This window comes from Carcharodon carcharias, chromosome 16 (genome assembly GCF_017639515.1).
Source record: "Carcharodon carcharias isolate sCarCar2 chromosome 16, sCarCar2.pri, whole genome shotgun sequence".
Classification (NCBI taxonomy): Eukaryota; Metazoa; Chordata; class Chondrichthyes; order Lamniformes; family Lamnidae; genus Carcharodon; species Carcharodon carcharias.
In genome coordinates this window covers 91,943,464-91,965,560 of record NC_054482.1, presented here as the reverse complement: position 1 = coordinate 91,965,560, position 22,097 = coordinate 91,943,464, and positions in this window count along the sequence as shown.

Here is a 22,097-nt window from a genome sequence, read left to right as displayed (position 1 = left end):
TTTTCCAGAACCGCTTTATCCAATTCAGGGTCATGGGGAGTCGGAGCCTAGGCTCATAGACAACACAGAAGGAGGTCATTCAGCCTATCGTATCCACACCGGTCAACAAAGATCTGACTACACTAATCCCATTCTCCAGGGTTTGGCCCATAGCCCTGGAGGTTATAGCAATGCAAGTGAATATCTAAATACTTCTTAACTGTTACGAGAGTTTCTGACTCAGCTACCCTTTCCAGCAGTGAGTTCCAGACTCCCACCACCCTCTGGGTGAAACAATTTCTCCTCAATCTCCCTCTTAGCCTTCTACCTCTTACCTTAAATCTATGCTCCCTGGTTATTGACCCCTCCACTAATGGAAAAAGTGCCTTCCTATCCACCCTATCCATGCCCCTCATAATCTTATACACCTCTATCAGGTTCCCTCTCAAACTTCACTGCTCCAAGGAAAACAGCCCCAGCCTATCCAATCTTTTCTCATAGCTCTGACCCTCCAGCCCAGCAGCATCTTGGTAAATCTCCTCTCCAGTGTAATCACATCCTTCCTATAATGACCAGAACTGCAAATAGTACTCCATTTGTGACCTAACCAGCATTTCATACAGTCCCAGAATAACCTCACTGCTCTTGTATTCTATGCCTCAGCTCATAAAGGCAAGTATCCCATATGCCACCTTATCTACCTGCCCCACTACCTTCAGGGATCTGTGGATATGCACACCAAGGTCCCTCTGATCTTCAGTACTTTCCAGGGTCCTACCATTCATAGTGTAATCCTTTGCCTTGTTAGCCTCCCCCAAGTGCATTACTTCACACTTTTTCAGGTTGAATTCCATTTGCAGCTGCTCTGCCCACCTGACCAGTCCATTGATATCCTCCTGCAGTTTACTGCTCTCCACCTCTCTATTTACCACCCTACCAATTCTCGTGTCATCGGCAAACTTCCTGATCATACTCCTACCTTTAAGGCCAAAACATTTATGTACACCACAAACAGCAAGGGCCCCAGCACAGAGTCCTGTGGAACCCCACTGGAAACAGACTTCCAATCACAGAAACATCCCTCCACCACCGCCCTCTCCTTGCTGCCTCTCAGCCAATTTTGGATTCAACATGCCACTTTGTTTTGTATCCCACGGGCTTTTATTTTCTTGCCCAGCGAGGGAAAGAGCCTATCCCAACAGGTAATGGGCGTTAAGCAAGATATGCCCAGGACATGATGCCAGCTTATCACAGGGCACACATTCACACACAGACTAAGGGGCAATTTAACCGTAGCCAATCCACCTAACCCGCACATCTTTAGATGGTGGGAGGAAACCAGAGCACCCAGCAGAAACCCATCCGGACATGGGGAGAATGTGCAAACTCCACATAGACAGACACCTGAGATCACAATCACACCCAGGTCCCTGGAGTTGTGAGGCAGCAGCAATAACCACTGCACCACTGTGCCGCCCACACCAATATCAAGAAAAGCGATAATCCTGTGGACTCGAAGAAATATAGGAACATAAGGCATGAGTAGGCAATTTGGCCCCTCATGCCTATTCCACCACTTAATAAGATCATGACTGATCTGTGACCTAATGCAATATACCAAACCTTTATCCCACATCTCTTAATATCTATGGTTAACAAAAATCTATTGATTTCAGATTTAAAATTAACAATTGACCTAGCATCAACCACTGTTCATGGAAGAGAGTTCCAAACCTCTACAACCCTCTGCATGAAGAAATATCTCCTAGCTTCACTCCTGAAAGGCTTGGTTTCTAATTTTTAAACTATACCCCCTAGACCTAGACTCCCCAACCAGCAGAAATAGTTTCTGTCTCTATCTATCCCTCCTTTCTCTTCATTTAGCATCCTCAGTTGTCTGAAGGTTATTGATCATGGCTCCACAAATTTCTATCTCTAGCAGTCTTTCCATGAAGCCAGGATATCTTAAAGTGCAAGTAGATAAGGTAGGCCCCAAGAACAACATCAGCTGGTATGGGGATTGAACCCACATTGTTATTAAGCACCAAACTCTAATCGACTGAGATAACAGGCCCCAATAGTTCCCCCTAAAATCTTGAATACTTCAATCAAATCACTCCACAATCTTCTAAATTGCAGGGAATACAACCCCAGTTTATGAAAACTCACCTCATAATTTAAACCTTGGAATTCATTTATCATTCGCATAAATCTCCACTGCCTTCTTTCCAAGGCCAGTATATAACTTCCTAAATTGTGGTGTCCTGAACTGAACACAGTACTTGAGGTGTGGTCTAACCAATTAGAATACCTATCAAAAGCAAAAAAGGGTCACAAAAAGATATTATCTGCAGAAAGGAAGATTTAAAAAATGCAAGTAATATTGGTTAATTGCAATAGTTTTTATAAATATATTGAAAGATCGTGGCTCAGGGAAATGTGGGCTTATTAAAGATAGATGCAGGTGATGCTGTAAAACATAAGCTAATGGCAGATGTATTAAACAGATATTTTGTATCCATTTTCACTGGAAGAAGAGGATAAAACATTAGTGATAGAAGGGAAACAAAATAAATCAAAGGAAGGAACTGATTGACTTCAATATAAGATAAAAATAGTAATGGAGAAAATAATGGGACTCGGGATAGATAAATCTCCAGTATCTAGTGTGTTTCCAACCCAGAGTAATAAAATAAATAGGTAAAGAAATTGCAGAAACATTAGTCACAATCCTTCAAAGATTTCTTGTTTCTGAAATGTATCATTAGATTGGAAACTTCAAATGCCATTCTATTATTTAAGAAGGGTAAGAGAGACAAACCAACTAACTGCACATCTACCAATTTAACATTAGTTGTGAGCAAACTACTGGGTTCTATTATTTGGCATTGGAACAAATATGAGCTGATCAGAGAGAGTCAATATAGATTTATTAAGCTTTAACTTACCAAGTTGATTTTTTCAAGAGATTATTAATAAAACAGATAAGAGATTATCTATGGAAATGATCTATTTGGACTTTCAAAAGACATTCAATAAGATTCTACAAAAATGAGAGTGCACACCAGTGGACTATTGGTCAAGAAATTGCTTTAGAGATAGGAGACAGAGAGGGTGGGGGTAAAGGGTTGACACCCTGACGGGCAGGATGTGGCAAGTGGTTCTCCAGGGATCTGTTCTTAGGCCTTAACTTTTCACCATATTTATTAATGACCTGGATGAAGAAATAAAGAGTTCTAGAAACATAAAAACAAAGAAATTCTGAGTCATTTGGCCCTTCAAGCCTGCTCCACCATTCAATATGATCATGGCTGATCCTCTATTTCAACGCCGTACTCCCACTCTCTCCCCATACCCCTTGATGCCTTTAGAGTCTAGGGGCAGAATTTTCTGCCTGCCGGGTGGGCGGGCCCAACCCAATCTCTGGTGGGCAGGGAGCCAATCCCTGCTGGAGAATCGAGCCCCACCGCCATTTTAAGTGGGTGGGCCAATTAAGGCCCGCCCAGCGTGACATCCGGCGGGAGGCACTATGCGCTTCCTGTGCGGGCGGGGGTATTCCCCAAAAGCGAGAGTGTGCTCTTTCACGCATGCGCACGAAGTAGCGCACATCTCCCTGAGGCTACGTGCTGCCTCAGGGAGATCGCTGACACTTCTAAAAATATGAAAATTAGGAAAAAAAAAATTCCCTAACATGTCCCCCTCATGTGACATATCCACATGAGATGGGATATGTTCATAATTTACATTATAAGTTTATTAAACTTTTAAAATCCCTACATGAAACCTCATCCTGCTGGTGGATGAGGTTTCATGTTTTTGTTATTGCCTGCCGGGGCTCCTGGCCTGCCCACCAACCTTAAGGTTGGACGGGCAGGTCCTTTAGTTGTTTAAATGATCCTGTCAATGGCCTCAATTGGGCTGATTTGGCTACGCCCCTGCCTTCCTGAAAATTTAAATGGGTCAGGATGACGACGGGGGTTCCGCCCGACATCATCCTGTGTCATTTTATGTGTCAGCAAGCAGGCCCCACCCCCTGCTCGCTGATGGCAAAATTCTGCCCTAGAAATCTATTGATTTCCTTCTTAAACGTATTCAATGACTTGGCCTCCACAATCCTCTGTGGTAGAGAATTCCATAGGTTCACCAACCTCTGAGTGAAGAAGATTCTCCTCATCTCAGTCCTCAATGGCCTACCCCGATCCTGAGACTGTGAACTGTGACCCCTTGTTCTAGACCCCCCAACCAGAGGAAACATCATCCCTCCATCCAGTCTATCCTTCCCTGACAGAATGTTACACGTTGCAATGAGATCTCCTCTCATTCCTCTAAATTCCAGAGAATTACAGACTTAGTAGGCCCAATCTCTCCTCGTATGACAATCCTGCCATCTCAGGAATCATTTTGCTGCACTCCCTCTATGGCAAGTATATTCTTTCTTAGGTAAGGAAACCAAAACTGCACACAATACTCCAGGTGTGGTCTCACCAAGGCCCTGTACTGCTGCATAAAGACATCCTTGCTCCTGTACTCAAGTCATCTCGCAATGAAGGCCAACCTACCATTTGCTTTCTTAACTACTTGCTGCACCTGCATTCTTGCTTTCAGTGTCTGCAAATAACACTAAATTAGGAGTGACAGTAATATTACAAATATTACACACAAGAAGTTGCAAAGGGACATAAGCCAAACTATGGTAAAGTGTAGTAAAGATCTGTAACCCTCCCCTGATGCTGCATCAATTGCAGCTTTTCAAACTGAAATAGGCACCAACTCAAAGGGCTGAATAGCCTACTCCTGTTTCTAATGTTTCTATGTTCCTTTGTGAGATAATGCAAGAATGGCATGCTGGCCTTTAATGTCACATTTTCTGGCATTGTTGCCCCATTTGCACTCAGCACCAATCACATTCATATAAAATGCATTGGTTTTCATTGTTATAGAACAGACTGAGTGGATTTTGAGGGCCAGTGAATACTTTATATGGAACCATAGAAAGGTGATTTCCCAGCCACTTTTCTATATTTTTGCCACTGATAACTGCTTTCCCATTTATTTTTCTGCTTTCTCTATAACTTTGCCAAAAAAAAGGGATCCAGGCTGGGCAAGCAGGACAGGAATAGTATAGCACCAACTGACGGTATTCGTACACCACAATATCCAGCTGGATGCTGACCCAGGAACAGTGCTTCAAGTCGCTGGCCTTCACAAGAAAACCTTCAACCCAAATGAGAGCCTAGCCCACCAATAGCAATGCACTGCCAGTATCCTTAAAGCTTACATGTACTCTGAACATTTCTACTGTGGGATCCAGGCAGGCACTGAAAATATTGGTATCAGCTGTGCACAGGTGGATAAAGCAATTCACAGAGGCATTGTTTACTAGACAAAGCTTATTTATTCATTTCCCATGGATAAATATCAACTACATCACAGGGCAATGAAATTCTCCAAAATCCAAGAAATTACAGGTTGCTGTCATGTAGCTAGAAGTGCTCCCCTGATCCAGTCAATCATATATGTTACCAAGAAAAAATTCCACCATCTGAGTGTTCAGCTTGTTTGTAAATGGAAGCATTGTATCATGCAAGTAAATGCTCACTTTCCTGGAAGCTGCCACAATGCCTCATGTTTAAGTCAATCTACCTCTCTAGTACTCCTCGACTCAGAAAGGCAGGACACTGGGTGGGTTCTTGACCTACTAAGGCTACCCTCTACAGGCATGGCTGATGACGCTTGTGCATCTCCCCAGAATACCAGAGCAAGGTTTCTTCTCCCACTAAAGTCATCATGGAACACATGACTGGGATTTAAAGATGCTCTGCAAGTGATTAGATTGACTTGTATATGTTCTACAATCCAATGAGGGTTGTAGAGATCATGTTGTACCCTGTCAGCTGCACAACTTTCCTTTCCAAAAGAGTTTCACCTTGAAGAACGCCCACCCCACACTCCAAAGAGGAGGTCAGCAGAAAATAGCGAGGGATCAGCCAGAAGAGGAGCAGTAGCCTGCTATGTATGTGATGGACAACCATTGCCAGCTGCAAGAGACATTTACTCTACATTATTGTAAGAGGCCATCTTAACTACCAATTCTAAACAGCCTTCCATGGGAAAATAATTAATTTTTACCTTACAAATCATTCATTCTGGTTATTTCTAAGCCATTTTATATTTTACAATTAATAGAGTGCTTATTTGGAAGAAAAAGAGAAACATAATGGCATTTAATTTTATTTTAAATCAACCAGATCTTCACTTCTCAAAATTACCTCAACTTTAAGTCTTCCACATCCAACTGCCCCACAGCACAATTCACAAGGGCACTCTGCTCCCTTGAGATCTAGTTCATAGAGACGCCATTCCCCATCCAATTTTGTACCATTGCTAGACATGCACGACGTGGATTTTCTTGTAATTGGCAGGGTAGCGGTGGTGACCTAACCCATTTTCCTGAATCGAGACACCCACCAACTAGAAGCTGCTGCAAGGAGGACAACAAAGATCAGAATTTCAGGGGCTTTTTATTCCTTGGACTCAGCCAGGGTCTAAAAAGATGTGTGGGGATTATTATCACTCTTCTCCTGTCGGTTCCTTGGATCAGTGAAGACAACAGCAATGAGCAGAAAAATGGTAACTTGGGGATCTTCCAGGCTCCACCAGCATTTATATGTGGCTTGCAGTGATGAGGTGGTCATTGGTGGTTAAATGGAGGCTCAGGTGGGAACATGTCAACTCATTGCCTGATTTTCCTTTCTCTTCTACTGCTACCTCACCTGAATGTGGTGAAATTTTGTGACTGCATCACTATACTTTTTGACATCACCAATTCGGTTCACTCCACATGATATCAAGAAGGCACAGGATTCTGCAAGATGATCGGCCATGACAACATTCCAGCAATAGTAGTCAAGACTTGTGCTCTAGGACTTGTCGCGCCCCTAGCCAGTCTGTTCCAATACAGCTACAATGCTGGCATCTACCCAGCAATGTGATGGAAGGTGTTGTCAACAATGCTATCAAGCAGCACTCACTCAGCAATAACCTGCTCACCGATGCTCAGTTTGAGTTCCACCAGGGGCACTCATTTCCTGACCTCCTTACAGCCTTGGTCCAAACATGGACAAAAGAGCCAAATCAAGAGGTGGGGGGGAGAGTCACTGCTCTTGACATCAAGACAGCATTTGACCAAAGAGCCCTAGCAAAACTGGAGTCAATGGAAATCATATGGAAAACTCTCCACTGGTTGGACTCATCCCTATAGCACAAAGAAAGATAGCTGTGGTTGTTGGAGGTCAATCATTTCGGTCCCAAGACATTGCCGCAGGAGTTCTTCAGGGTAGTGTCTGAAGCCCAAACATCTTCAGCTGCTTCATCAATGACCTTTCCTCCATGATAAGGTTAGAAGTGGGGATATTCACTGATGATTGCACAATGTTCAGCACCATTCGCGACTCCTCATAAACTAAAGCAGTCCATGCCCACAAATAGCAAGATCTGGACAACATTCAGGCTTGGGCTGATAAGTGACAAGTAACATTCACACCACACAAGGGCCAGGCAATGACCATCTCCAACAAAAGAGAATTCAACCATCTCCCCTTGATTCATCATCATTGCTTCATCTCCAACTATCAACATCCGAGGGGGCTACCATTGCCCAGAAACTGAACTGGACCAGCTGCATAAGTACAGTGCCTGCCAGAGCAGGTCAGAGGCTGGGAGTTCTGTAGTGAGTAACTCACCTCCTGACTTCCCATTCCTCAGACTGCAAGACACAATGGAGGATTCCATCTGCCTTCAGGCTGAGGTGATGATGTCATCATGGCAACGCATCGAGGTCAACACTGATAGGAAGGCAGCCTCCATGGAGACCTTGGTCCAGGATATTGCTCATGCACAGCTGCGCTGGCTCAACTCCACCGCTGATGCCATAGCTGGCCTCCAATCTCACTCCAGCTACCCCTTCTCCTCAAGCAGTCAGCCTGAGGCCCCCGGACACCCATAGGGAGTAGGATCAGCAGGTGTACCCCCTGGGGCCATCCATCCAGCTGACTCCCAGAGTGTGCGACCCATCCAAATCCCCTCTTCCTGTGACCTCAGCAGCTCTAGCTCCACAGGTGGAGGAGGGTGCCACTGCCATACAGCAGGACCTGAAAACAGGCCAGGGCCCTCCAGGCCTCAGGTCTCCAGAGGATGCCCACCGAGGTCATCACAGACAGAGTGCAGCAATCAGCAGGCTGCCTCAATCTCCGCTGTGGATGTGCCAGGGAGCGCCAAGACAAAAAGGCATGGTTAGGAGGGCTAAGAAGATATAGTTGCACAGCCTGGGCACAGGTGTTAATCAATCGTACATACTCTTCACTATTGTCAATAAGCTCCCAAGAATGTCTCCTTGTCTATGGCTCCTTGTTCTGATCAGCAGTGTTCTTGTCACTCAGATGTGAAATCTTTCTGCACAAGATAAAGGCAGGTGTCTCAGTCCAGGGCCTCTTCCCTGTGCTTTGTGCAGCCTTCAGACCAAAGTGATGGTCCAGCCTCACATTCCCTGGAGACATTACTGATGCTTGAACCTCAACAGTGCTTGTAATTGCTACCAGAATGTCATGGGTAGATGTCACAGAATACCGTCATTCACTTTGTATGCTCTCAGCACCTTTAAGATGATGCTGTGCTCCTGAAGAGCTCAGGTGCTGAAAGTGGACAAATGATCAGATGCTTTTAAAGTTTCATGGCTGCGTCTCCATGATATGACCCTGATCACAGGGTGCAAGTGAGCTACCCTCGGCCAGGCAGGAGTCAGACATTCTCAGAGGCTATGTGAAGATCTATGGAGTGTCTTCATTGCATGTTGTCATCATCCTCCTACAATCGAGCGACTATTAGGGCCTCCACTGCATCTCCATGATCGGAGCATTATCACAGAGGGTATGTGCACTGCTATAAGCCAGACAGGAGTCAAACGTTGATTGATGCTACATGAGGATCTTATAGTGTCTCCTCACTGCAAATTGTCATCATCCTCCACATACCTTGCAGCTATGAGGACCTCCTGAGCATGCCTGCTTGGTCTGGCCAGCACGAGGGCCTCATCCCCATCATCATTGTTTTCCAGGGCCACCTCACCCACATCATCGTTGACTTCCTCCTCATCGGAGGAGACCTCCAGCTCCTGCATCTCTGCCTCGGCCAGCTCCTCTCCCTGTTGTAGCACCAGGTTGTAACACGCACAGCAGGCATGAAGATGTGTGACACCCTCTGCGGACTGTATTGTAGGGCTCCACCAGACCGATCCAGGCACCAAAACCTCATTTTCAGCATCCCGATGCATTGCTCCATCAAGTTGTGATCTGCAACATGAGCCTCATTATACCTTCACTCTGCTGCAGTCTGAGGCCGCCACAAGGGCATCATCACATCCCCCCACCCCCACCCCGAGGAGACATCTCTGCAGCCTCTGTGGACCCTGGAAGATGGCAGGGATCTGTGACCGACTGAGAGCATAGGAGTCATGCACAGTCCCTGGAAACAAAGCGCACGCTTGCAGGATGTGTTTGTGGTGGTCGTTCGCCAGCTGCACGCTCAAGGCATGGAATCCCTTGTGGTTGACATAGTTGACCGTGTGTTGTGACGGAGATCTGAGCGCCATGTGTGTGCAGTCAATTGCATCCTGCACCTGTGGGAAACCTGTGATCTGGGAAAATCCAATCGCTCTTTCATCCTGGCTCTCCTGGCCTTGGGTGAAATGCACAAATTTGTGTGCCCTCGTGAAGATAGCATCTGTGACCTCATGGGTGCATTTGTGGGCGGAGGCTTGTGATATCCCACAGAGGTCACCTGTGGAGCCCTGAAAGGAGCCACTGGCATAGAAATCGAATGCCATTGTCACTTTCAGGGCCACTGGCAATGGATGCCCTTCATGTCCACATGGCACCAAATCCAGCAGTAGCTGGCAGAACCTCTTTTGGTTAAGTCTGAAGGCCTCTTAATGCATGCCAGAGAGTGCTGGCCAGAGTTTAGTGTGCTGCATGGCTACCCAAAACCCCACCTTCCTCCGCCCCGCTCCAACTGACCAATTGGCGGCAGCTTTGCCCATTGGACTGCTTGCTGTGCTCTCAGCTCAGGTGCAGGCATTCTCCTAACCCGTGCTGCAAGGCTGCCCTGTTAGCTTGAACCATGGGGGAGACTGATCCAAACCAGGATGGTGAAACTGCAAGGGGCTGTGAGTACCTCCACCAGTGACTGCTCCATGGCCAGATTTAGCAAGGAGATTGTACAATGTGCTCAGTTGTCCAACTGTTCTGCAGCCTGCTAAAACACTCATTACTCTGCAGTCTGTGCTTGAGGGGTGAAAAGCTGTGGAGCTCTTGGTGGCACTTTGATGGCTCTGTGTTGCTTGAGTGGGCAGAGAAACTAGAGACCCAATTCCAAACATATCAATGTTGCTGCGCCTGAACTGTCTCAGCTGCAGGGGAATGGTCACTTTATACGAGATGTCCCTAATGCTTGGCTGCTTCCCTTGCCCAAACAACACCCCCCTCCCACCCCAGACATGATTGTGCACTACCGCAGGGCAGCCTTTGCCACACCCCCAAAGATGCCTCAACCGCAGGGCAGCCTTTGCCCCCAGCCACCCCCAAATTGGGCTGAATTTTACCCCCGTTGGTGGGGAGGTAGATGGGCAGGCGCGTACAGGCACACTTCCGATCGGCGCCCCTGATCGGAGGCGCGCCGCCATTTTACGTCGGCAGCGTGACGTCTGCACGGAAGCGCTATGCACTCCCTGTGTGGGTGGGGGGGAAATCCCAAAATCAAGAGTGCGCTCTTTCACGCATGAGCACACTCACCTCCCTGAGGCTGCACTTAGCCTCAGGGAGATCGACTCTAAATATGAAAAAGACAAAAATAGAAAAATAATTGGCCATTGACAGGTCAACGGGCACACAGCTGATTTTGCTGCGCTCCCCCCTTCTTGAAAATTTAAATGAGGCGCGGTGACATGGGGAGCTCCTCCCGGTGTCAATGCGCATCATTTTACGCGTCAGTGAGCAGACCCCACCTCCGCTCACCGACTCGTAACATTCTGCCCATTGTGCCTCAACCTTGAAGTCCAACAGGTGTTCCTTGCGAGTGCTCTGCGATGTTACTGTGCACTCACCTCCGGATTAGCCCGCCAAGTGCATGCCTTTTATATGCTGTTGTGAAATATGTCGGTGTGCAATCATGCTGACGTGGGCAGACGATTCAGCGGAGGGGTTGAGTCTGGCACGCTAGCCTTATAATGATATGCTGATGTATTACAATGAGGCTCCCAACATCCAATGGCAGGAAATGCGACCCGCAATCGACAAGCTGAGCAGATGATCACAAACTGGTTTTGCAGCCTTCCCACCGTATTGTCCACCGAACACAACCGACACCCTGAGTCCCGAAGTGGAAGGGGGGGACAGGGAGTGTTTCCTGCTGCAGAGGCCCACAGGAAATCCCACTGCATCTTGCGGCCCCCATGTCATTAATTATACAGTCGGGGTTTTCCTGACATCTCACACGGCGTGCGCCCCGCAATCAAACACAGGCGCCATATTTAAAAGGTACCCGGACATCCAACTTACTGAAAAGCCCTATAGAGATGGCAGGAAGGGGGATGGATGGTCCAACGCCTAAGTTCAGTGAAGCACCCCTGCCAGGTGGAGGCCAGGAGAAACGTTCTGAACCTGGCTGATGGAAGGAGGAGGAGGCCAAGCAGTGAAACCAACCCTCATAGATGCAGTTCGTTGACGCTGTCAGTGCCCAGGCTGACCCAGCGCAGGTCAGAAGAGAATGAACAATTTCATCCACTCCGCCAGAGTAAGTGAAGCTTTAGCTGTTCAAACTAACCGCAATTAAACCAGTGGATGTCAGGGAACATGGGCCTCAGAGGCAACAGCATAAGGTCGTGCCTCATTGCCCCACTGCAGTCCTTCCACTCTGTGGTGGAGTGACCACTGTGCCTCCTTCACCCTTCCACACAGAGAGCTCAATGCTGTATGAAGGGGGGAGGGGCAGGGGCTCGGGTGCAGAAGGCACTAGCAACCCCCACAAATGTGATACCTCTCTGAGCTTCATCCTTGTATGTGGCTGAGCTCAGCGCTCTGGAGGGAGCTGGCCCACACCCCTTTTGGACAACATGCAAAGCATTAATGCCATGCCACTCAATCCAGTGGGTTATCTCTAAAAGTGGAAGTATGAAAAATGAACGTGAAAGTAGATGCTACAAACAATTCCTCTCAACCCCATCTTCTCTGTGGTCTTTGAGCAGGAGAACTTGAGGCACAACTAGCGTGAATGGAAGGAGACAGGAGGGCATCACCCAGGTATGAATGTTCTGACAGAGTTCAAGGAGAGGGCAGCATATCTGGCCGGTGTGGAGCAGGACCAGGAAATTAGGGATGGGGAGGCTGGATTTGGGCCTCCGCACAATAAGAACCCATGCACTGGAGGCAGCTCATGCTGTCACTTGCTTTCTCCTCTCTCACATAGAGGTGCCACCAAGAAGAGGCCAAGGCCTGAGGCAGAAGAATCCCTGTCAGGCCTCAGCAGAAGCACTAGACCAGAGAGGAGCCAGGAGAGAAGACAAGAGGAGAGATGTGCGCCTGTAGAGGCTGCACACTCCACTAACCCAGTGATACACACCTTGGTGGGTACGAGCTCTAGTGAAGGAAGGGTCTCACACTTTGGTGGTCACCGCACGGACACATGTCCGCAGCAGGAGGATGCAGGGTCAGCTGAGCTCACTGGCACTCGGAGAAATGCTGGGGAAGAGGCATCTGTGAAGTCCAAGTCTGATGATGGGCCTCTGGAATTGGCCTTCCAACTAATAGTGGAGTATCAGCAGAGGTGTTGGAGGCCCGCAACAGGGTGGCACACGAGTCAGAGGAGTCTGTCCGCCTGCTGGCTGTTGCCAACCTGTGCATGAATTGAGGCCTCCATGGGGAAGTTAGCAGACTCCATGGAGATCCTACTCCAGCAGGTTCTGACAGAGATGTGCGCAGACCTGCACTCCACCACGATAGCCATGGGGGAGTTTCTGCAGTTGGCATGCGAGAAGGGGACAGAGCACTTCAACCCCCCTTCCAGGTGCTCCTTCCCCTCAAGGAATAAGACAGGGGCCTTCGGGCACCCAAAGAGAGAAGGAGCAGCATCCATTCAGGAAGCTCAAAGATTGTCCGGCCCTTCCGAATCTCCTTTGCCTGTGACACCTTCAACCTTGTCCTCTGTCAGGGGGAGCAGCTGGCCCACAGCTGGACAGCCAAGAGAAGCCGGGGCCCTCCAGAGTTCGGCTCTTCAGAGGATGGCCGCCAAAGACATTCAAGGCAAGAGGACCAACTGACTAGCAGGCTGAATGCTCCCCTGCTGTGGATGTCAGGGGAGCACTTAGAGGAAGCAAGAAGCATTAAATCACAACTGGTTACATGGGTGAACAATTGAACATCCTAAGTAGAGAACTTTCGTAAATATAATCACTTTCACTTCAACAATGACTACAGTCTTGTTTCAGCGTGGCCCTTAAAGCTTAACAATTGCACCCCCCCCCGCCCCCCCACATCCCCACTTCTTTGCCTGTGGATACCTGAAACCCCCATAAAAGGCATCTGGAGGAGGTCAGGGGTATGTGCCAGGGCCCTTGCGAGCCTCATGTAAGAACTGTCCCACTCAGGCTAAGCCTTTATCCTTCAAAGTCTCATGTGTCTGAGGGCCCAGGCATTGTCAGTACTACAGGCTGGTGTTCCCTTTCAGTTGTCCAGTTGAGCTGACCTGCATCTCCACCCAACTCCCATCAGCATCTCCGAATCTCCACCACGAGGCTCTGCAAAGTTTCAACCAGATCAGCAATGGTGATAGTCATATTTTTCTTGCACTCCAATACTATTTCCTTTCCCCAGCCCAACCCACACCCCATCCCAATAACCACTGAACGCCCTGCCCCACCCCAGCATAAATTTCAACCTTCTTACCATTACCCTTAAATCCTCTCTCTTCTCCTTCGACAATGTTCAAATCAACATCCATATAGCCTTCCTCCCCAAGAATCCCAGCCCATTACCATTGACTTGCCTGCCCTCCTCCCCCTCAAGTCTGTGTGTATAGCCGTGTCCCCACCACGACCCTCCGCGCCCCTTCACATGAGGTCACCACACCCTCACCCTCCCAACTTACTGGCCCCCTCTGCCCCCTGTAACCCTCACCATTCTCTCATACCATGTCTGCCCTCAGTTCGCACTCCAGAAGTCCGGAATTGACTCTGTTGACCCCTCCCTGTGAAACTCTTCACACTAAACACCCACCCCCATGCCCCACCCCACCACCTGGCACCCAACACAACCCTTTCCATCATTGCAACACTCCTGTAAGACCCTCTCCCCAGCACCCCCAACTGCCCATGCCCTCTCTTTAGGCCTGAACACCCGCACCACCTCTTCATCCTTCTCCTACCCTTCCTTGAACTCTCCCCCTCAACCGCAGACCCTCACCACCCAACAGTATCTCCTGCTGCCTTCCACCTGCAGCTGGTTGGTCCAAACCCATGGCAAAGTCCCTGGAAGAAGGCCCAAAGCCTAAGTGAAGTCCCCGGAATGAGGTCCCAAGACTGAGACGATCCACGTGGTTGAAGTTCCACCCACCTACTGCCAGACATAGTCTGGACCACCATGTTTTCCCGCTGGCTTTGTGGGCAATCAGGCATGGGGTGGGTGGGGGTCGGTGGGGGGGTGGGGGGGGTGGATGGATTTCGGTCAGGCTTTCATCGGCATCCCATTAGCGAGATACAAACAGGTTTCACACTGGCATCTAGCGGGGATCGCAATCCACCATGGCAGGCAGTAGCAGAAGACCTCGGCATCATTTCACCCCGGCGTGAAATCGAATTTTGAAACCGAATTCTCCGCGGCCCGCCCACCCCACCTGCCATTGAACCCTCCGACAGGGGCACAGGAGAATTCCACCCATAGTCAAAATTCTGTCTAATACTAGAACTGATATAGGCTATCAAAAAGCTGAGAAAACCCAAAGTACAAAATATTTCAATTGCCTGAACATAAGGATGAATCTGCAAATACTTAGTCCAAACATTTAACATCAGGGACCAGTAAAAGACATTTTCACTGGTGCAGGTTGAAGTCTAAACACAGATTATGGAAAATGTTTTTCTAAAATTTTCTGCCACTGAGTCCTGGAGAAAGAGCATGACCCAAATAAACTCCTAGAATTCGACTGAGCAATTAATCCAATCAAGGGCCATTCAACAGATCTGGAAACTTAGCAGCAAGTCTCTATCAGCTAGATAAATATCAAGCAGAAAATGTATCATGCCAAGCCAAAACCACAGGCAAGCTGGGTCAACTCCAGTCACATGGTATTACTGCAATGGAATTTATCCCCATGCTGATAATTGTCCAAAGGGTGAGATATCCTGGAAACAACATCACTTCTGCTGATCCTGACAGTCCCCAAGCCTAAATCACTGTAGAAGCATCCAATGAATTATACTGGCCCAAATCTATACCCAGAAAAATACAGGCAGCTCCAGACTGGCTGCGTTCAGGATAATGCAGTCTACATACAGCACAGCAGTCTCAAGGAGGTCACCAACTATTTCAAGGCTGCTTTGGGCCCATCCATTCCAAAGCAAGTCTTTGTGAGCCTAGGAGTTCTAGGCCCATGTGCGTTTGATTTCATATTCTCCAGATCATGGTTAAATTTTATTTCAGACCATAGTGCTAATTGTGAGATTCCATTATTATGACTAACTTGTTAACTATTGCCCTGGATGTGATATTCCTGCTGATTACATGTTAGGGCACTTAAATCCAGAATGTACTAGGAAGTCATTTATTTAAAGAGGGCTGAGGCATTCATTTATTTTGCAGCTCAACATTCTTCACCCAAGGCATTCAATCGAGTTGATATTAAGTAAGCTAAGAGGACCTTACACTGAAAGCAGTCAAGCAGAGTTTACACTAAAATCAGAGGGAGATGTTGGAAAGTAGACGACTGGTAATTTTGCATACATTTTTGCATGCTTCTAAAAATAGTTAACAGCTATTATCTGTGCCTTGGGACTTTCAATGTAGATTCGAATTGCCTGGAGTTTTTCTTTTTAAAAGATTATTTTACCACTCTAGGAAAGTGTGATGTCTGGAACCTAATGAACACCCACCAGATGCAAAGCCATGTGCATATTGTATATATATTGAGGGTGATTTTGTCAACTACGTGCCATTCCCCACAGCGTAAGTGGAAGCGAGCGCCACTAAGACTCTCTTGATTTTTCCCCATTTCCCACACGAGTACAATGAAAATTTAAAGTACCAGCGATGTGCAAAGGAGACACGTGGCAGGGGAAGCTTTTCAATGGTGAAACCTTCCATTAGCTGGCACGCTGCAGCTACGAGTCACCTATAAAACAGCTCCCCCTGGTCAAACAGGGAGGTTTTGCATCACGGTCAAAACTTACCTGCCAAACCCCATTGTCATTAACATAAGAGTTATTGATAGCACAAAAATGGCACAGGTGTTTTTCAAAATTAAAAGTTGCTTGTAAATATTTCACATTACATTGGTTTCACTTTATTCTTGTGTACATCATCATTATTTGTTGAGACTAGCTTAGTCAGAGAGCTAAATGTATTGGCAAGCCTTATGGTTGGTACACATTGATGATTACAGGGGAGTTAGGCTCATTTCCTTTATTGTAAAAGAAACAATGTTGTGCTTTTTGTGCCATTCTTTACTGAATGCTCATGTTGGAGTCCAGTGCTGTACTCTTCATTCTGTGGGGCATGACTGAACTTGCAGGCTCAGCTGGCCTCCCTGCTTTTCATATCAATGCCCAAAACCATTCTCAGCAGGGATAACTGAAATGTTGTAGGTGAACTCAAAGCCTTGTAAGGACTCTGCCAGACAACACCCTGAAATAGGCCCACATTTGGACAGCACTGACACTGACCTTTAGAACCCTAATTTTCTTAGCTTGACTGGTTGTTCCTACCACCCCTCAGCCAACCATACCCAGGATGCCAACTTCACTACACCATGCCCTGACCCAACCCTCTGTCCTCTCCTGGATCCCTCTTCCACTCCTTCATAACCCAACCTACTCCACACAACCCCCCCAACCACTGACTCTCCCTTGCTGATCTTCGAGCCTCCATGAAAGCTGCCATTCTCCTCTTCCCCTCCCACCTTTAAACAAATGTGAACTGGATGCCACAAGATTCTCATGTGTTGCTCACTTTACCTTGAAAGTAGGACAAAATTTTTAAATGTTTTACACTATTGAGTATTCATAGCATGCAAATATATAACAAGTATAAACCCACCACAGGCCGGCATGAGGCACAACATTCCACAAACAAACCATTGACTTTATCTCTGTATCTCAACCTGCCACCAGGAAATCCAGATATCACATCCCACCTAATTATGTCAGCCCCACGCCACATTTCCTGCTCTTGCAGGCTCCATAAAATTCCCCCCAATGTAATGGAGAGAGGGACAATATGTAAGCCATAGGCTTTTGGGAACTCTGTATCCACAACAAGGCTACAGCTTTAAGAAATTGTACAAAATGTCATGGGACAAATCCCCAGAAATCCCATTGTATTGTTTATGCTGAATTGTAAGATACATTGTTTTATAATATGAGCATTCATATCTGTCACATCAGCATCACTACAACTTAATAAGTCAAATTGCATTTTATTTCATTATATTCTGGAGTTTTTGACCTTAATGCATTGATTTAAATTCTGTCCATTATTCTGTGAATAGCAGAAATCAATAGCCATTATATTTGATATATATATATATATATATTCCTTTATCTAAGAACTTAATTTAACCTATTAACATTTTTAAAGTTGGAGATATACAGGAAAATATGCAAGATGTACCAGTTGGCATTAGATAGACTGTGCTGAGCAGTGTTGAGGAGGGAAGTGTGCATTTTCTGCACTGAGGACAGTTAAGGGTTTTGGCATCACACAGGTTTGACGGAATTAAGGCAAGAGATCCTAGAGTTTAACAATGCTCTGGGGGAGTGCGGAGGTTTGGTGGAACCGGGAGATGTGGAGCATTCTGTTTTATTACATTGCTACTTTTTTTCTTGGGATATGTCAACAGTAAGGGAAAGTGGAGCTAGGGCATGGGCCTGAGAGTACTGAATGAGGCACTGGTTTTTACACCAATCAGAGGTTTCTGAAAAGATTCAGGTTAGTTGCTTATGATTAGTTAAAAGCAAAATACTGTGGATACTGGAAATCTGAAAGTTAATGTTTTGAGTCCTTATGACCCCTTTTCAGAGCTCTGAAGAAGGGTCATAAGGACTCGAAATGTTAACTTTGTTTTTTTCTCTCTCCACAGATGCTGTCAGACCTGCCGAATTTTTCCAGCATTTACTGTTTTAGTTGCTTACGGTTAGTACCTGATGTAGACTCTTTCTCTCTCTCTCTCTCCCAGGCTGTCACAAATTAGAATGTTTGTAACATTTATGTTAAAAGCCTTTCTGTGTACCCAGGTGCATTCAAAATTCAATTAATTTGTTTCTTTTTAAAAAGAACTCAAATTTAGATTAGGAAAGACTGACAGTCTCGATGCGCCACTCTCAGCTTGATATATTTCTGAAGTTCATTGAATCATTTATTATTTCATCACAAATAAGAGATACAAACATGTAATCAGAGTTTTGGTCTGTCTGACACTCGCACAGATATGCCTCTGTGTTTTAAAAAGTGTTCAATATAAGCTTCACCTAAAAAAAAATCTTATAAATGAATACGCTGTAAAGACACCACGTAATTTAAATACTGTTCAAGATGATTGGAGGTCTTGAGCTGTAGTGGTAGTGTCCTTAGCTCTGGGTTCAAGCCTCACTTAAGGACTTGATGGCCATGGAAGGTGTGTTCATAATGTGACCAAACAGGTTGATTATCAGCCTGAAAATCTTTTCAATACAGCTGATGGCAGGCAGTAAGAGCGGGAGAGTTCCTTGATCAGCCATACTGCAGAAGGCAATGATAAACCACTGCAGTACTGCCACACATAATCATGCACTAATCCAATGGAAGCCCATGGTCACCAAAACCCTCTTAGGGTATGGTACATTGAGGAGGAGGAGGAGGTTCGTGACGATTAACTGTGATTGGCACAATTGTGTAACAGAGAGGAAATATCAGCTGGTTTGATAATAATATTAGCAGATCTTCATGCTCCTGCTCACAGTAAGTCAGAGAACATACTGTGAGAGAAATTTCATTAAAACATGTAAAATAAGATATTATTCTAGTGTTAAGCATAGATATGTATTCCTTTAACCCTACTGAGTGCAATTGTCTTAAACAAACACTAAGTTACTTAACGAACCAGAGACCTGTAGCTCCTGGATGACCTGTTGGGAGAAATTGCCTGTACATGACCTCTAAATAAGCTTCGTCGATTCTTGAAACATTATATATTTTTCCCAAGTGAAACGCACAAATTTGCACTGGGTAAAGTATAAAGTCTGAGGTGTGCTGGACATCTGAAATTTGTTGGCCAGGACTCGTACACATAGATAATGTTTTTATAATATTACATGCTGGGGATTTAATAATAAACAACCGGCACAAAGGCTCATGAGAAACCATAGGCCAGTGGTAAAAGCAAATTAAAGTTAGAAAAGACAGTCAAAAATGACTGAAATGTTTTGGTGACCTTTAAATCAGCTGATTCCCTAACAATGCTGGGTGTTCATTTCACCCGAGCATCCTTTAGAAATAATATCCTTGACATCCTAGCATCATAAAATGGGATGAAAGATGTGCCAACATTAAATTAATATCTAATTGAACTAGTGTCTGGTGCCTTCAGCACTGGTTCCTCCTTCTACTCCCAAACCCAGCCCCCAAAACTGCATCATGGCATAATGTTGGGAAAGCACTCAGAAGATAGAACTCCCACCCATTTTCTTTTGCAGTAGCTGTGGAAATTCTAGACTAATTGATGGATTTGCTGCTAAATATTTGTATTACAAAGCATAACTGATGTTAATTAAACAGTGGATAAGTTCAGTCAAAGGTTAATTGCTATGCAGTAGATGTACCCCCTTCAACATGGCTCATGGTTCTTCCCTGCTGCTGCAAATGATTGAACATCATAGCATAATATCAGCAGGAGTGCTTCATCTGATAAAAATTCCTACTCTCAATATGTAATGCTGTTCCGTCACTTGGAGCTGGAGCTGCAGGTAGGGGGGTTTGGGAGCTATGCTGAAGGCAAGAAAGGCAGAAGCCACAATAAGGGCTTGAGTAGCATAACATTGGAGGGGGAGAAATAAATAGTACAGCTTTGACATGAGATGTGCAGAGAGGAAGAGTGCCAGGGTAAGACTGGAAGTGAAAAGAATTGTGCCTGTTTGAAAATGGAAGGCGAGGAATACCAGCATGAGGACAGTAGAGGGTGAAAGACATTCGAAAGGGGAGAAAAGTACCAGCAGAAAACCAAAGTGGTAACAGCACAATACCATCATTCAACTGGAGGGAGAGAAAGAACTGGGCAAAGAGGGGAAAATGTGCTTGCTTTTCAACCAGAGGAAGAGTGAATGGGGCAAAAGCATCATAACACTTTAAAATTAATTCCTTTTCGGAACAAAGTGTGGTATTTACGCACACTATTTACTGTGTAATAACAAAGTAGGGCATCTGCAGACTGACATCCACATTTGCTGACACGGAATTTTTAATTCATTACTACAGATAGACATACATGGATGTAGATAATAGATCATTGGCAGGATACTTTTAGATTGTCGCAAACACAGAATTAGCATTTTACATTAGAAAAACCAATTTACTAAGTGCCTACAGAAGATAAATGTGATATACTAAACAGTATTAATGTTGTTTATATTCCTTTAACCTGTGATTTCTGAATGAACAACCATTGATTAAACTGCTTGAAATTCATCAGATATTGATATAACAGTGAACAATAATGAGGCACTATCTTTATATGGTGCATAGTGGATTCATATTGTGAAGAAAGAACAAATGATCTATGCGCAGCTATCATTGTAAGGCTGTAGGAAATATTAATTTCTTTTTCAAATCTGACCTATCAGAAAAACAAATGCTAAGATGTTAGAACACTTCAGTCAAGTGAGGTTTTCCATCTAATAATTGCCTTATTTGGTTTTACTTAATAAGGACTTTTCCAATAAAACTGGGTTTAGTATTACATAGAAAATATAGAGAAGTAGTAACTACTGTAATTACTGGATGAGCAATGACTATATTCAGCAGTGAACATGCAGGAGCAATATCTAGCCTTGGGCAATGCATTCAAAGTTCTTTAATTTCCTTTAACATCAACTGTGATTCTCTTTTCTTTACCCCAGTTATGATGTTGGTACCCATTATTTTGCTTTTGTATATTTTCCAATTTTTTATCCCATTTCTTTAAATAATTTTCAAACATTTTACTTGTACAAATTCTCTTTCCCTTCTATTCAGTCAGTTAACATATCCTATTTCTGAAACATTAATTTTTATACCTAACCTGTTGGCTTGATCACAGCACAGGGAAATAATTGCTGTTAGGTTGGTCAACCAGATTGCTTTTCATCTTCCTAAAAACATTAAAACATAAAGAATAGGACCGTGTGTAGGCCAGACTCCTTGAGATTGAGCCTGCTCCACTAGTCAATAAAATTATGCCTGATTTTCTCTATCACTCCATTTTCCTGCCTGCTCCCCATATCGCTTGATTTCTTTATATTCCAAAAATCTATCAATTTCAGTCTTGAATATACTCAATGGCTGACTATCCACAGCCCTCTGGAAAGGAGAATTCCAACGAGTCACAACCCTCTGAGTGAAAAAATCTTCTCCTTATCTCAGTCCGAAATGACCAACCTTTTATCTTGACACTATGCCCCTTGTTCTAGACTGTCCAACAGGAGAAACAACCTCTCAGCATGTATTCTGTTGAGCCTTCTCAGTATGTTATACATTAAGATCACGGGCTGGATTTAATGCAGCCTGTTGCGGTGAGAAACATAATGGTTGGCTCCACTTAATGGTGGGAGAGGCCCTGCATCAGTCTCCCGG